The sequence below is a fragment of the Suricata suricatta genome, chromosome 6 (genome assembly GCF_006229205.1).
Source record: "Suricata suricatta isolate VVHF042 chromosome 6, meerkat_22Aug2017_6uvM2_HiC, whole genome shotgun sequence".
NCBI classification, from domain to species: Eukaryota; Metazoa; Chordata; class Mammalia; order Carnivora; family Herpestidae; genus Suricata; species Suricata suricatta.
Window position 1 is genome coordinate 115,032,517 of NC_043705.1, and position 11,317 is coordinate 115,043,833.

General features: G+C 46.2%; 1 long non-coding RNA gene across 4 annotated transcripts; it reads right to left on the reverse strand.

Annotated features, from left to right (window-relative positions):
• Positions 1-3,511: 3,511 nt before the first annotated feature.
• On the reverse strand, positions 3,512-10,872 carry LOC115293827. 4 transcript variants are annotated; one of them, XR_003909620.1, is made up of 5 exons: positions 10,751-10,872; positions 9,926-10,025; positions 6,953-7,052; positions 6,445-6,624; positions 3,512-4,225 (listed from the first exon to the last, which is right to left on the reverse strand). It is a non-coding gene; the product is annotated as an uncharacterized LOC115293827 (long non-coding RNA). The 4 variants fall into 4 exon arrangements; XR_003909617.1 differs by having other exon boundaries at positions 6,445-6,651; XR_003909619.1 differs by lacking the exon at positions 6,953-7,052.
• Between the last annotated feature and the right edge of the window lie 445 nt (positions 10,873-11,317).

Here is an 11,317-nt window from a genome sequence, read left to right on the forward strand (position 1 = left end):
GCTCAGGGTTCCTGGCCACTTAATCCCTGGACAAGCAGCTTAGAAACTCCACAGCCTGGACCTAGCATTCTGTCAGTCACAGACCCCTCCTGCTGGGCTTCTGCTTGCCACATAATAGTCCTCTACCTCCTCTGTCCTTCTCCCTGGTTGATTTCTTGCCCTTTCCCTAACCACCAGACTGGCAGCCAACCCTGTGCCCTTCCCAATTATGCAGGCTCCCTGTGGCTTGTCTCCCCTCCCCAGGACACTTTCCTCTATGCCACTCTAGTAGTCCTATGGGACAGTAAAATTTCAGGGTTTTTTTTTTTTTGCCCCTATTAGATACCAGGGCCCAGGTCACTCTCATTCCATGAAATCCCTCTCAATTCCCACAAGGAAAGCCCTCCTTGTAGGTCATTGCTGGCAAAACAATCAAAGATGAACATACCCACTGGGACGTAGCTATTGGCACCATTCACTTCAATGGCCTCCTCTGGTGGTGGCCCCCCTGGCCCTTTCTTTCCTACTGTGGCATGGAAGCCTCCACAGGATGCCGTGTCCTGTACCTCCTAGCTGGCCTGCTCAGTGGATTCCTTGACCACTCCTCTCTATTCAGATGGTAAACAGAAAGCACTGAAAACCTACCCCATTATTAAAGAGATGCTCCAGTTGAGAGTCCTAGGGAGGCTGGGTGGCTCAGTCCATTAAGTGGGCTCTTGCTTTTCTCTCAGGTCACGATTTCGTGAGTTCAGAATGCCCACAGCAGCCTCCACTCTGCTGCTTTAGATTCTCTCTCTCTCTCTCTCTCTCTCTCTCTCTCTCTCTCTCGGCCCCTCCTCCATGCATCCACACACACTTTGTTTCTCTCTCCAAAATAAATACATAAACTGAAGTATAAATTTGTCATGCTTATTGGCCTGAACGTTCCACCATCAATAGTCCCATTGGCTGGTACTAAAGCCAATCTCTAATGTATGACACCTCACCATTGAGTTTATCCAAACCTCACTGCTCAGGTTCCCTGATTAAGGCTCCAATTCCTAATATTATAGAACTGATCATACGACAGACAACAGGACTAAGAACATCCTTCACAGTCACTGACTTAGCTAGAATGTTCTATTTTGTTTCTATTGTGTATAAATTCCAGGCCCAATTTTCTTTTACTTTTGAAAGGTCTCACTCTACATTTCCTCAGCTCCCACTGGGGTATTGAAACAGTCCTGCATCACACATCACCTCCACTGACAGGTTTTATATTGCGAAGTCTGCGGAGCTGTCCCTGAGAAACAGTCCAGGTTGGGACCTGGGTGGAGCTGTCACAGAGACTGCACAAATCCTGGATGTGACAGACAACTCGCTGGCTCCAGGCTACTGGCCAAGTGCCAAGGGGAAGGGCTGGCAGGGAGATGCCTGAAAGGCTAGCACTGGCCTTCCTAGGACAGAGGGTGAGCCAGCACCCAAGGACCCTAAACTTTGGGCGGAGCTCAAGTAGTGGCCCCCAAGTCCCAGAATGATCTGGTCAGCACTGCTTCTGAAACTGGTGATGAGAAACAGGCTGCTGGACAATGGAGCGGAGCTGCCTGGGGAACACCGGGCTGGGCCCAGGCACAGGGGCTTCCCCCCACCCATTCCTACCTCCTGTTTCCTGGGATTCTGTGGGGCCCAGAATGGAACACCCCGCTCAGCGCACAGATGCGTGACGCCAGCAAAACACACCCAGCTCCATGCAGACACAGCCACCGCCACCGCCACTGGGAAAGCGCCACCCTGGCTCCGCCAGAAACTTCCACTGCCCATCACTGGCTGACACCTGCTCCTGGTGCTAAAAGGAGCAAGAACCAGCAGGGGGCAGTGTGCAGTGCAGGGGCCTGAAAGGTCCCCCTCAGGCAAGGGAGCTGTGTCTTCCCCAAACCCAGGCTAGATTCTATGCTCCCGGGGAATTGAAAAGGAGAATCCAGAGCTTGAATTTAGGCAAGAATATCTCAATCAGGTGCACCTGAGCAGGTCTATTTTTGTATACAAAAACGTCAAGATTTGTTCCATATTTCTTAGAGTTTAAGACATAGTTTATACAAGAACAACTTTTTCTGTATGCCAATTAATTATAGGTTTCTAAAAAACATCACACTTAGGGGCGCCTGGGTGGCTTAGAGTGTTGAGTGCCTGACTCTTGGTTTTGGCTCTTGTCTTGGTCCCAAGTGTGGGGATAGGGCGTGTGGGGGGCTCCATGCTGGGCAGGGAGCCTGTTAGGATCCTCTGTCTCACTCCCTCTGCCTTCCTCTCAGACACATGTGCCCGCTGGCTCTTTCTCTCTCTAAAAGAATAATAAAAAATGTCATATACATATTGTCAACAGAAAGAAAGCCAATATCAAAGTAGGCTAGGAAATGCTTTGGTCACTCTTTTACTGAGGACGATAGCCCAGGAGACAGAATTTCGGACTGCTCTGAAGCAGTGCTCCACAGCGAGTTAGCTACAGGAGATTCCATGTACTGAGTGGGCACGATGGTATTAGTACTTGCAAGCAGGTTTCCAAATAATGGCACAAACCAGGGTATAGTTTGTTCCGTTGTAAAAATTAAACTTTAGTGATTTCCACAGAGACACGTGAAACAACCCTAGGTCATTTTAATACATTATGTTTCTTTCATCTGTGAGTTTTCAAAAGTATTTCCTGCATACCTCCACTCAACTGGCTTTCCAGGTTTTTCTGCTTTTTCTTTTTCTTTTTCTTTTTTCCCCACACTGCCCTGCCCCAGTTCTTCATGTTTCTGGTGTCGTCTTGAGGTCACTGGAAATGGCCCCCGAAAGGGCCACCATCAGTCCTCTACTGAGGCTTAGTGCATGACACGACATATCCCTGCGGAGTGTTGCATAAATACACGCACATATATAAACACACAAATGCAACAATTATGATAAGCATTCTAAAATCTTGCCATGCGTCAGGTACAATAACTCAAAGCTCAAAAGGATGGTGGGTCCAAATTGTTTCTGGCAGGTGGTAGAAGTTAATCTTACCTGCTCAGATGGCTACAGATTTTCAGTAAAGCTTTTAATTTACTAGTATAATTTTTTTGATTTTTATTTTAATTTGGAGAGAGCATAGGTAGATGGGGGCAGAGATGGGGCAGAGCGTCAGAAGCTTGCTCTGCACAGAGAGCAGTGAGCCCATTGTGGGGCTTGAACTCAGGAACCCTGAGATCATAACCCGAACAGAAGTCTGATGCCCAACCCAGATGCCCCCAGTGTAAGAATAATTAAGAGAACTTAATTTTGGAATCAATTTGGTTTCTGTTTTTATTTTTTAATTTTTATTATTTTTGGGGGGACAGAGCAAGGTATTGTTTCCTTCTTTTCTTAAATAATTTTTATAACTTTATTTTTATTTTAAGAGAGAGAGAGAGACAGAGAGTGAGTGGGGGAGAGGCAGAGAGAGAGGGAGACAAAGAATCTGAAGCAGGCTCCAAGCTCTAAGCTGTTAGCACAGAGCCCAACTTGGGGGTTCAAACCAATGGACTGTGAGATTACAACCTGAGCCACCCAGGTGCCCCCTTTTTAAAAAAAATTTTTTTTCATTTTGTTTTTTTAGAAACTTCTGCATCCTAATAAAAGAATGCATTCCACTATCTTAAAGAGGTTTGGGAATTATCTTTTTTAAAGGGCATCCCTCCTGAAATAGCCTTTCATATCTAAATTAAAGGTTTCTTAAAGTGGCTACTGCAAACTGTTTACCAGTTTTCCAAAAAGGCACAAGATCCTGCTCCAGGTTTTGGACCAGGTGGAACCCAACTCTGCCTTTACATTCCTGAAGAAAACCAACCCACCGGGAGCCCAGGACTTTACCACTGCGCCCAGACCCAGGGAAGCATGGGCATCCTGGCCTTACAGACGAGAGTATGGCATACCAAAAAGCTTCAATGAGATTGCCCAATAAATTGGGAAGGTCAACATGAAGAGAGTGGAGCTTGGATTTGGGAGAGATTACCTACAACTCCATGATGAGCAGGAAAGCAGTGAGTGCAGGGGCCTCCATGGGTACAGCACTGATGTACTCACTGGACTCAGGGTTCTTAAGGGGTCTTCTTCCATCCCACATCTGATGCAGGTCACCAAACAAAAATAATTATACCATAAAATCTATGTACTTACTTCTGTGACTGAGAAGCACAGCGTTCACGAAGGGGAGAAACTGAACTGCAAAGGTGGTCTGAAGCTCTTCGGGCCGGATGTTATAGGGTGGCTTATAAAAAGAAAGAGAGGAATCTGACCTTTACAGTGATTGGTTATTACAACTGTGGTTTCCAGATGGCTGCTGATTGTTCATTGATCTCTGTACCTCTTGGGAAGGTATGCATCATTTATGAAAACTAGAGGCATTTACAAGAAGTAAGCCACCTTTCGCTTATGTTCGTGACATCAGTTGACTTACCTTTGTTTATGAGACTAATCCTTATGTCTGCTTAGAAGATTTTTGAGCCTAGTCTCTATGTTTTTAGAGTTTAGCACTTAGAAAGAAAACAGCAGCCCTGACATCCAAGAGCTGGATGGTGCTATGTACTGTGTCTCAGTATTTCCATGAGCTCGCCTGGCACTCACAGGTATGCATTGATGTTTTTCAGTTGAATATACACAGTTTCATAGCAATTCACCATCCCATGTGGACACCCAGTGCCAATAATGGATCAGGACAAAACCCAGACCACTCTACAGTCCTATCTTACCAGAGGCAAAACCATGCACCTCTTCCTAACCACAAAAATAAGCAAACATGCCTGTCCTCAATGATTCCAGTGGACTGCTGCTGCTATGCCAATTTTAGTGGTCCTCTCTGTCCTGATTTCCATCCTTCCTGAGCGTTTGATTAAGATAGGGAATCATAGAAGTGGGATTGTGTTATAACTGCCCTGGCAAAGGGTACCAACCTTATCACTGGGGGAATGATGTGAGGTGAGGGGATGCCAAATATTCCCATTGTAACTGAAAACTGAAGTCTGATAGGGTATGCGGTCTGGGTCTGGATGCCCTTAGTAGAACCTGACAACCCTGCATTTTTGAAATCTGGTTTTGCTTCTGTTCTTTATGGAGTATACACAGTGTATTGAAACTCTGGTAGAGAAAGCCTGGCCTGATTTGTGATGGAGTTATCGATAGTGTTTATTTATTGATTTTTTAAATTGTTTGATATTCCCTACTCTATATTATCACCATTCTCAACATTGGGAATGCTTTTGTAGGAGACAGTTCTAGTCGAAGATTTACTTCATAAATTCTTCGTGTTACCTGATTAAAGCAACGTTCATCACTATTTCTATACTGTTCTTCAAATGGTGTACTAAAGTAAACAATCACTTGTTCAATATGACAGGTGAGTCTCTCCACTCCCAAGTGCCCTCCTCCCTGCCTGCCTTTCGCCAGGCTGGGCCGCAATGTTCCCTGGTGCCTCAAAATTTAACTTATCAAATCTACCACCATATCTGCGGTTATCAGTGTGGATTTTAATATGGATTTGAATCATATGATCTATCAGAGCCTCATATGCACAAACATAATGATAATATATACAGGACAATGGTGTGTCAGGCCCAGTGCTTGGGAAAATTAGAAATGATGCTGGCAATGTGCCTAGCCTCACGCGTGAAACACAGCTGAGTTGTCTAACTGACCAAATTCCTTAGAACTACCCAGAACGGTCTCTCCTGCTGTCCTTCCACTTGTCCACCCATGCACTGCTTTAAATTCTATTCAACTAGAAAGCATCCTATTCCTGTCAATTTCACGCTTAGCCATTTCAAACCCATTTTGGTCCAAATTAGTTAAGGCATATTTTTAGTGAGTCTGAGACAGTCCTAGCTTCTTACCCTGGTACAATCATTAATACTCCCTCTCTCTCTTGATTCTCAAGTGTCCTGGTTCACACGACACATTTTATGCTTTTCCAGGCTTTTGCCATCCTACCTTTCCTTGTCTCTATAATAATTTCATAGCAAATGTTATATTTAACAAGTTCCTATTCCCTCTGCTCAAATTCCTGACATTATTAAGGAAGGAGAATTAAGTCCTAGGAGAGTTTACACCCCATGGAATTGACTTTTCTTATAATAACAGAAACTCTCAAAATGAAATCAATGTGATGTGTAACAGGCACTATAGATTCTAGAAACATCCCCACAGAATTAACAGGAAATAACTCAAAATACCATGATCATTTTCCTCTACAGACTATATAAAGTCAACAAATTGAAGAAGGGACACAGATGGAATTCCTAGGAGTAAAGACATTTGTGGCATTCTTGTCTGTATCCCATCCAACAGGTAACCAAGATGTATCCCTCAGAAGGCAGAGGAGGTTGTGTAGTCCAAGAAATAAGTTTCAGAACACTTGGGAAGCACTTGTAAGAAAGTAAGACATTGTGCTGTTTAACTGGACATTGCATGGTTGGCATAAAAGGACAGAATTACCTCAAATGGCCACAGTTGTGAGGCATCTTCAGACAGAGTGTAGACCTCTTGCCTGCCCTTTGCCCAGGTAAGTGTCAAGGCTGTAAGATGGCTGAATCAAGCCGTCAACAGGGCTGCCAGTGCAGAACTGTAGTCAAAGTCAATTTCCACCACAGAAGGAGTTGGTCTTTCACATGGAGTCTAATGTAGAGGGAGGATAAAGGTGAGCTGTAGGTTTAAAAAAATTTTTTTTTAAGTTTTCCTTTAAAGGTGTTCTATTTAAGACCAAACCCACTTTGTCCTATATCTCCTTCTCCCTGCTTAAAGGGAAAATATACCCTCGGTTCTTCGTCAAGAATTTCTCCTTAACTCTGCATTTATTCCCCTTGGGACACAAACATACAACTACACAACACTTTTTTAGAAATCTAGAAAACGCTTCACTTTTCTCCAACAACCTCATTTCTTCACGTGACCACAAAAGCACTTAGGAATTTGAAGATCAAAATAGGAAAAGAATGGATTATACCTAGTTAAGGTAGAAATCCATTAGTCTCTATGCTGGGAGCTGCATCGGCCTTACTGGATGACAGGGTCACAGTAAGGAAATGGCAGATGTTGCACGGCTCCTGAAATGAGAGGCGAAACTGGTATCTCCTTCTGCTACTGCTCATGTGAAATTAAGCCTGTTGCTATTGATTAGGCCTCACAATGTTCCAAATCAGGCCAATATTCCCCACACAGTTATCTCATAAGAAGAGACATTTTCCTGTCCCTGCATAAGAGATTTTTGAATCAAAACATTATGAATATTTGACAAAAGGCTCTTCTAATGAGCCTTGCAGACCCAAAACATAAGGGGGGGGGGGCTAAAAACACAAGAGTTACAATTAAATCTGGCCTGGAGAAGAAGAGCCTAACTTAGAGATTAAAAAAAAAAACAACAGACAAGGACTGGACATAAGTTGCTGCATATATTTTTGCTGTTGGAGTCACAAATACCCTCCTTTGTACTGACTTCAGCTATGAGGATGGATAAGAAACTAGAAGCCCTGGTGCAGGTCAACACACACAGGGCCCCCATTATACTTACACCAAAGAAAGGGCTTTCTCTAGCAACTTGTTAACAAACATTCTTTCTCTTGTGGTTTATGAGCTAGATAAAATAACTCCCAGCCTATCTATATACAATTTAACCTATGTTTTAGTTTTAGCATTACTAACTTAAATAATATGCATATTATCCTGTTTTTTTACTAAAAGCATCTTGTTATTCTCTTGGTTGCAAAATTTACTTAACCTTACTGTAAGTGCATTACATGACTTGGTTATAACGTGTTAATCAAAAACAAAGTCATAATTATTGGCCAAAGACCAACCTGCACAAAGTAAGATGGGTTTGTTGCTTTCTTAACCTTGGGGGTGATGCCAAAAATAAATTGGTTCTACAGAAATACTTCTGTAAAACTTGTTTCTGTACACTTTCCATGATTAAAGCACCTTATCACTATTTATTAGTCACTGTAAACAATTCCTATTTTCTGATGTCATGTTATTGCTTAACCAATAAAAGAGACACCAAAGCAGACTGAACAGAGATGCCTGCTTGGTGATAAAAACAAAAAATAAAACTTTTGGCTCTCTCATCACTCTCTCGTGCCAACACCGTCTCTCCTTCAGGAGACCCTGGACCTGCTGGATCCAGACTCCGGCATCTCTACTCATTTTAAAATAGACAAGAATGAAGGATTCTTTCTTACAGCACAATTCCAGTAGACAAATGTGTACAGAGTGGTAGCACTGGAAAATCATTTTGCAGCCAATATATTAAAAGAGTATTTGGGCAGCAGTAGCCAATGGATGCAAAATATGGAAGGGGGACTTTAAGGAGATGGAGGATATTTGCATTATGTCAACTGCTCTTCCTTTATATTTCTTATTACTTGTGGGGTGGGGCGGTTGGGGATTGTAATTCTGCTGCGGGGGGGCTCAGGTACCCTACTGGCATTATCAAAGTGACCATCACCATTGGGAAGCACACAGACATATACTTCCAAGTGGGGTTCCTTGAAATTACACAGCCATCACTTCTGCAGCATTCCAGCCAGAGATGCACAGTCTCACTAAAATCTTGAGGAAACATCAAACAAACCCAAATTGAGGACTGTTCAGGGGAATGATTGGCCCCTATTGTGTAAAATGTCAAGGCAGTGAGAGAGTGAGGAGCTCTTCCCTCATGAGCAAGACTGAAGAGGTAGGATAACTAACTAAAGGCAGGATAGGATTCTGGACTGGAGCATGAACTGGAGGAGCAAAAGTGCTCTGAAGACATTAGTAGGAAAATTGTCCAGGTGGAACCATCGAGTTTAGATTCCCTAGAAGTATAGTCTGTAGGTTAAATGTCCTAAATCCGATAACTACCGTGCTAATTAAATAAGAGCCTTTGTTGATGACACGTACTGAAATGTTTAGCTATAAGTGGAGACAATACATGCAATCTGGTTTTGAATTATATGACTATGTGTGTGAGCGAGGAAGGAGAGAGAGAGAGAGAGAAAGAGAGAGAGAGAGAGAGAAAGGAAACGTGGCATCCTGAAAATTGAGCCATATAGATAGAAAGGTTTGCTGGATTTCTATAGGCTATTCCTGCATCTTTCCTGTGACATTTAAAATATTTCCATTCATTCATTCATTCATTCATTAATGAGAGTGGGGGAGAGTTGGAGAGAGGAACAGGGAGGCAGGGAGGAGAGAATCTTAAGCAGGTTGCACACTCAGTGCAGAGCCTCATTTGGGGCCTCCACCCACCCCCTGGGATCATCACCTGAGTCAACATTAAGAGTCTCATACTCAACCCACAGGGCCACGCAGGTGCCCCTCCAAGTGAAAATCTTTAGAAAGTCACCTTTAGGGCATATATTCACCATCTCCATCTTTTATCCTCTACAAACCACCATCATTCCCACAGCTGGACTCTTCTATCCTCACCATCCTCAGGGTCCATTTCCTTGGCTCTCATGACATCCTACTCTCCTTGTTTCTACTGTTCTTCAGGAGACACTCGCTCACAGCTGGGTCTGCTGGAGGCTCCTTGCCAGGCTCCTGCGATGCCCCAGGACGAAGTATTTTGCTTCCCTAAGCCTTTTGGAGTGATTATGTCCTTGTAAGAGAGGCCTGTAAATCTATGTTGCCACAAACCCAATGCACACTCTAAAGGGGTAACTGAGAAGTCGTTAAGGGAGAGACTCCCAGCAAAGGGCGTGTGGGAGCAGGTGAAAGGAAATGGAAGGGGAAGCGCTCCAGGGCTGGCAGCAGGAGGGAGCAGTGGCCCCCAGGGTCACGGGGGACAGGAGAACAAGCGCTGGAAGAGATGGCCACCTCAGAACAGTTTTGGCATTAGATTAAGTAATTTCCCCACCTGGAGGGGCAGCTCAGAGAAGCCAGGGGAAAACAACCCACGTCCCGCCTCCACAGGGAGCCCCTAGACCTGCTGCTCACGCACCGCATCTTCGAGGTGGACAACAGAACTCCTGGGTGCCACGGAGGGAGACGGAAGGAGGCTGTGACACCGTCCAAGACCAGGGACTGTGACCTTATAGGACCTTAAAAATAAAATAAAACTAAAACCCAAACCGAACACCCCTCACCCTCGCCCACCCAGCACTCTTAAAGTCAGAAGATGGCAAACTGGGCACGCGGGTCCAAGAGCGCTTGCTGGGCGCCAGACTCGGGTACTTTGTGGGCGCAAAGGGCGCCGCAAGCTGGGCAATTTCTCCTGAATCACAACCCTGTTTCCTGCTTGTTTTCATTCCCTGTTACAATTCTAGACCGTCATAGGATCGTTGATGGTTCCCACCCCGGCCCGGTCCCTCTCCAGCCCCGCGGGGAGCTGCGCCTCAGCCCAGTCCCGCCATTGTATCCCGCGGGGAGGCAGAGACGCCTAGGAACCCCTGTCCCCGGTGGCTCCGTATCCTTCTGTCCAAGGAGACCCCTTTCTTCCCCAGCTCAGTGGCCTTCCCGCCGCCCCTCGGATCCGGTCTCCCGTAGTGGGGAACCACCCCCATCACTTCCTCTGTTGGCAAATGCGCACTGACGCTGGGAAAAATGATTTTCAAGTTTTAATATTTGTAGAAGGAACAGAAACAGTTCCTCCGTTCCCTGAATGCCCATTCTGTGTAAAGATGAACCCTGTGAGATTCTTTTGGTGCAAACGGCGGTTATTTCGCGTGGAAACAAAAAAAACCGGGAAAAGAAGGGTCCAGAAGGCAGGCCGGGTTTGAGCGCCCTCAGGGTCCCTGACTTTGCGATGCCCGGGAGACTCACCCACCTGGGACCCGCCGGGCTGGCTCCAGCGAAGCGGGGTCCGCCCGCGCCACCCCCCGGGGTCGTCTGGGCGCGCGAGGCGCACGCAGGGGCGGCTCTGGGACTCCCACTGGCCCGGGGCCAACCCGGCAGTCACCTGGCGCCGCCTCAGGGTCGGGCCAGGGTGCACTCGAATCCCGGCGTTATCGCGGGGGCCGAGGCTTCTTCCGGCCCGGGCTCAGCGTCCATCCCGCTCACTCCGGGTCCCCACCGCCGGGGACTTTTTGTCTGGTCCCGCCGGGCTCCTGGTGTGGGTCCCCCAGCCACCTCAGGTTGGGGAGCAGAGCGCATGTGGTTCCCGGACCCGCGAGGCTCAGTGCTGGTGGCTCTGGGCCTTCACCCCGACCCGCAAAGCTGCAAGTCCCCAACGTCCGCGCCCCCGCAACCTCCACCGGGCTCCTCTGCGGAGTGTCATAGGGCAAAGGATCCGGCGTCGCCCAGCCTTGAGTTTCTATCCCTGTCCTAGTCCACCCCGAATGAAACAGATGGACCGCATCCAGGATCCAATTCTTCCTAAGCATCTTTGTGCAAG